Below are 6314 nucleotides of genomic sequence, written 5' to 3'. Positions count from 1 at the left end.
TCACTATCTTGTCTCAATTCAAGTGTGTCACAATAATAATGTACACACAGCACCGCGCTACCGTATGAAACGTACATTCACATCAACTACCAAACAGAGTTTTATCAGTAATCTCCCAGAGTTCCCAACTTCGATTAGATCACCGTCTGACCCCACAGAACTCGATCAGGCGACTGAATATTTAGAGTCGACATTCCGCTATACCTTAGATAATGTAGCTCCAGTCAAAAAAAAAATTATTAGAGATAAGAAACTTGCTCCCTGGTATAACGATCACACGCGCACTTTAAAACAGACCGCTCGGAAATTAGAACGTAAATGGCGTCAAACTAAATTACTAGTATTTCAAATAGCATGGAAGGAGAGCATCCTGAACTATAGAAAAGCTCTTAGTGTAGCTAGATCAACATATCTCTCCACTCTTATAGAAAATAACAAAAATAATCCTAGATTCTTATTTAATGCTGTAGCCAAATTAACCACAAATAAGACCACTCCAGAAATCTCCACAACAACATCATGCAATAGTGAGGACTTCATGAACTTTTTTAATAATAAAATTGTAAATATTAGGCATAAAATTGAGGTTTTGAAACCGAACAATGTAATTGATGCAGATGTTAATCTAGCCATGTCAGATCAGAACCTAGAATACTTTACTCCCCTTGAAGAGAATGAACTAATTTCACTCATCTCTTCTGCAAATTCATCAACCTGTATATTAGATCCTGTACCGACACATTTTCTTAAACAGATAGTACCAGCAATAATAGAACCCCTGTTGAGAATAATTAATTCTTCACTCAGCATTGGATATGTTCCAAAATCTTTTAAATTAGCAGTTATCAAACCAATAATTAAGAAACCTGACCTCGACCCCTGTCAGCTGTCCAGTTACAGACCAATATCAAACCTCCCCTTTATCTCTAAGATTCTGGAAAAGATAGTAGCGGAGCAGCTATGCTCATATATACATAGAAATGGCATACATGAACTGTATCAGTCAGGATTTAGGCCTCATCACAGTACAGAGACATCGCTCGTTAAAGTAGTAAATGACATTCTATTGGCCTCTGATCAGGGTTGTGTAACTATGCTTGTACTACTTGACCTCAGTGCAGCTTTTGACACCGTTGATCACGCTATTCTTCTTCACAGATTAGAAAATGTAGTGGGAATTAAGGGTACAGCCCTATCTGACCCATCGTTATCAGTATGTAGACTTAAATGGTGATTATTCTGCATGTTCTCTAGTGGAGTTTGGCGTTCCGCAGTGTTCAGTTTTAGGTCCACTGCTTTTTTCCCTTTACATGCTTCCTCTGGGCAACATAATCCGTAAGCATGGTATTAGTTTTCATTGTTATGCTGACGATACACAGTTATATGTCTCAGCAAAACCTGATGAGAAAAAACAGCTTACTAAAGTTGAGCAATGTGTGCGGGACATAAGAAATTGGATGCTAATTAACTTCCTCCTGCTAAATCCGGATAAGACAGAAGTTCTAGTCATAGGACCGCAAACAGCTAGGAGTAAAATTTTAGATCACACCGTAACTTTAGATGGCCTTTCTGTACCATCAAATGCAACAGTGAAAGACCTTGGTGTGATTATTGATTCCAGCCTTTCATTTGAAGCTCATGTAGATAATATTACCAGGATAGCATTCTTTCACCTCAGAAATATTTAATAAGAATAAGAAATTTATTGTCGCTAAACGATGCAGAAAAACTAGTTCATGCTTTTATCACCTCTAGGTTGGACTATTGTAATGCCTTACTGTCTGGTTGTTCAGCTAGATGCATAAATAAGCTTCAGCTAGTCCAGAATGCAGCAGCGAGAGTCCTCACCAGAACCAGAAGATATGAGCACATCACCCCTATCTTATCTTCACTCCATTGGCTCCCTGTGAAATTTCGCATTGATTTTAAAATACTACTCTTGACATATAAAGCATTAAATGGTCTCGCGCCACAGTACCTGAGCGAACTGCTAGTGTCTTACGATCCGCCACGCCTACTTCGATCAAAGGATGCAGGCTGCTTGTCAGTACCGCGTATTATAAAAAATACAGCTGGGTGCAGAGCTTTTTCTTACAAAGCCCCAAAGTTATGGAATAGTCTTCCAAATAGTGTTCGGGACTCAGACACAGTCTCAGTGTTTAAGTCCAGGCTAAAAACCTATTTATTTAGCCAAGCATTTTTATAAATAGATTTGCCATAGGTAAAGGAGCAGATCTGGGGGACTCATGGACGTAGAGTATTATGGTGAACTGGTATGTTTGGATGCTGTCTTCCTCACTCTCATTGATCACTCAGGTTTGCTGACGGTGAGGTGATTGTTTGCTTTACATGTCAGGAACCCCTTATGTTTGTGTTTCCTTCTGGCTCCCCCTTTTAGTTATGCTGTCATAGTTAGTCCTGCCGGAGTCTCTGCTTGCACTCTACAGTTAATATACATTCACATTATACATTGTGTGACTGTGACCATACCTAACTGCCATCTCTCCTCTTCTTCTCTTTCCCCCCCTCTTTCTTTTTCCTCTCTCCTCCTGTCCCCCACTTTCACTCTTTCTCTCTCTCTCTGTCGAGCTACACATGTCGTTCCTGAGCTGCCAGTGATCCAGACTCCTTCTGCCCTCCGGACCTGTCTGACCCATCCTGGTGCCCCGCTTCTGGCTGAAGATCTCGTCACATGGATGCCCCGTGTGTCTCTCTGGGATGCGTCTGGTGTCTGGGAATGATTCTCTCTACCTAGAAAATGGTTCTGGCCTTGACTGGTGTTGGCAACTGTTTCTCTGGGGACTTGACAGTTCGATAGTTCATGACTGGAACTTCTTACAAGTCTACCTGGGTCTTCAATAACTACCTGGACTCCATATTAACATCAATTAACATCAGCTATTATAGCTGAACTGCCTCCCACCCTACACACTGTATAAATGCAGATCATTTACTGCTTTCTGTTTCACCCAAATGAGGATGGGTTCCCTGTTGAGTCTGGTTTCTCTCAAGGTTTCTTCCTATTATCATCTCAGGGAGTTTTTCCTTGCCACTGTCGCCCTCGGCTTGCTCACCAGTGACAAACTGACCATTTTGATTCATACAAATTCACATTTCATACAAACTTAAATAATTCTTTTGACTGTGTAAAGCTGCTTTGCGGCAATGAAAATTGCTAAAATAAAATTGAATTGAATTGAATTGAATTGAATATACATAAACTCATAGTTATACCTGATCTGACGAAGAGTGAAGGGTAGGTGTGTTAAATTTTGTGACAAGGCTGGGCAATACCTCACTAATACTTGCGGATGTGTTTTAATAACAGTTTTTATGGTGGAATTAGACTTCACTACATGAGATTTGAATAATGTCTCTGCTATATAATCAGAATTTTGCAATAATTTTATAACCATTGTTAGGTCTACTTTATTATTTATAAATGTACAGTGGTGTGAAAAACTATTTGCCCTATTGTCCTGATTTCTTATTCTTTTGCATGTTTGTCACACAAAATGTTTCTGATCATTAAACACATTTAACTATTAGTCAAAGATAACACAAGTAAACACAAAATGCAGTTTTAAAATGAAGGTTTACGTTATTAAGGGAGAAAAAAACTCCAAATCTACATGGCCCTGTGTGAAAAAGTAATTGCCCCCCGAACCTAATAACTGGTTGGGCCACCCTTAGCAGCAATAACTGCAATCAAGCGTTTGCGATAACTTGCAACGAGTCTTTTACAGCGCTCTGGAGGAATTTTGGCCCACTCATTTTTGCAAAATTGTTGTAATTCATCTTTATTTAAGGTTTTCTAGCATGAACCGCCTTTTTAAGGTCATGCCACAACATCTCAATAGGATTCAGGTCAGGACTTTGACTAGGCCACTTCAAAGTCTTAATTTTGTTTTTCTTCAGTCATTCAGAGGTAGATTTGCTGGTGTGTTTTGGTCATTGTCCTGCTGCAGCACCCAAGATCGCTTCAGCTTGGGTTGATGAACAGATGGCCGGACATTCTCCTTCAGGATTTTTTGGTAGACAGTAGAATTCATGGTTCCATCTATCACAGCAAGCCTTCCAGGTCCTAAAGCAGCAAAACAACCCCAGACCATCACACTACCACCACCATATTTTACTGTTGGTATGATGTTCTTTTTCTGAAATGCTGTGTTACTTTTACACCAGATGTAACGATACACGCACCTTCCAAAAAGTTCAACTTTTGTCTCGCCGGTCCACAAAGTATTTTCCCAAAAGTCTTGGCAATCATTGAGATGTTTTTAGCAAAATTGAGATGAGCCGTAATGTTCTTTTTGCTTAAAAGTGGTTTGCGCCTTGGAAATCTGCCATGCAGGCCGTTTTTGCCCAGTCTCTTTCTTATGGTGGAGTCGTGAACACTGACCTTAATTGAGGCAAGTGAGGCCTGCAGTTCTTTAGATGTTGTCCTGGGGTCTTTTGTGGCCTCTCGGATGAGTTGTCTCTGCGCTCTTGGGGTAATTTTGGTCGGCCGGCCACTCCTGCGAAGGTTCACCACTGTTCCATGTTTTTGCCGTTTGTGGATAATGTCTCTCACTGTGGTTTCCCTTGAGTCCCAAAGCTTTAGAAATGGCTTTATAACCTTTACCAGACTGATAGATCTCAATTACTTTTGTTCTCTTGTTGTACTTTTGTTCCTGAATTTCTTTGGATCTTGGCATGATGTCTAGCTTTTGAGGTGCTTTTGGTCTACTTCTCTGTGTCAGGTAGCTCCTATTTAAGTGATTTCTTGATTAAAACAGGTGTGGCAGTAATCAGGCCTGGGGGTGACTACAGAAATTAAACTCAGGTGTGATAAACCACAGTTAAGTTATCTTTTAACAAGGGGGGCAATCACTTTTCACACAGGGCCATGTAGATTTGGAGTTTTTTTTCTCCCTTAATAACGTAAACCTTCATTTAAAAACTGCATTTTGTGTTCAATTATGTTATCTTTGACTAATAAATAATGGTTTTTGATGAGCAGAAACATTTAAGTGTGACAACCATGCAAAAGAATAAGAAATCAGGAAGGGGGCAAATAGTTTTCACACCACTGTATCAGGAGAAAGAAAACTGATATTCCAGTTTGAATTATTATTATACATTAAGACACCAGTAACACCATGTAATAATGAGTACACAGCAGAGCAACTGATAAATGGGGACAACTACAGCCTATCTTTAGATATTTTCAAGTATCAGTGTTCTTAGTGAGGTGTATAGCTCTGCAGCTCCAAAAGCATCTGTCGGATCATCGCATCCATTCTCCTGCATTAGTAAGACACAGACATCGAAAACTGTCTCATCACAAGGGAGCTGACTCTTGGGTGTGCACTCTCCCTTACACACATCCACCTCCTCAAGGTCCACTGTTCTGACACACGATAAGTCTCTGTCTGCACCTGTGACTGGGGACAACCAGCACATGGACTGACTATTTTTTTTTTAACTTTGCAAAATACATTTAGTTTGGATTTTATCATAATAATCATCAATATTTAGTTTACAAATTAATAATCATTTCTTAAAATAATGATGTGGATTTTAATAGCATATTTCATCCACTAGATGGCAGTAAATCACTTCAGTTTAGTGAAACTTTTTGTTGCAGTTGACCTGCTGAGGGCGCTGTAATTAGGCAGCTGATTAATAATAAGAAGCAGAATTATTGTTATTATTAATAATAAAATAGCAAATACTATAATGTTAGAGTTATCACTAATTATGAAAGAAAAAATGCCATGATATATGAACCCATGAATAATAGTGTTTATATCTGGAGTTATGATGTGTGTAATGTTGGTGTTAATGTAAGTCCTCATCATGTTTTTAATTATGATTTATTTTAAAATAATGTAAATGTTTTTATTATGTGAGTTTGTGTATTTATCTGTGTGTTTCTAAGTATAGAATAGAATCTTTATTGGTATTGTACAAGAACAGTGACATTTGATTTGTAATTCCAAAAAAGTCCTAAAATAAACACAATAAAAACATAAACATGGTGCAGTAGAGCAGTATACACTTGTGTGATATTAATTTTTCCCTGCATGTGATTTACTCAACTCAAACACAGATCATCACAATATACAAAAATAATAAACATTAAAACACTTTCATTTCATTAATTGTATAAAAATAGATGATTGTTACACAATAGGAGAAAAAGCGAATAAAACTCTGCATAATGCAAAATATTGAATTGTTCTCATTCTGCGAGGCTAAAAAGTCACCTTTACTTGTATATTGTTTATTAAGATGTAACATTAAAATTAACGAGCCGTCACTCATTAAAA

Source organism: Clarias gariepinus, chromosome 12 (assembly GCF_024256425.1).
Source record: "Clarias gariepinus isolate MV-2021 ecotype Netherlands chromosome 12, CGAR_prim_01v2, whole genome shotgun sequence".
NCBI classification, from domain to species: Eukaryota; Metazoa; Chordata; class Actinopteri; order Siluriformes; family Clariidae; genus Clarias; species Clarias gariepinus.
Note: the sequence above shows the minus strand (reverse complement) of the source record.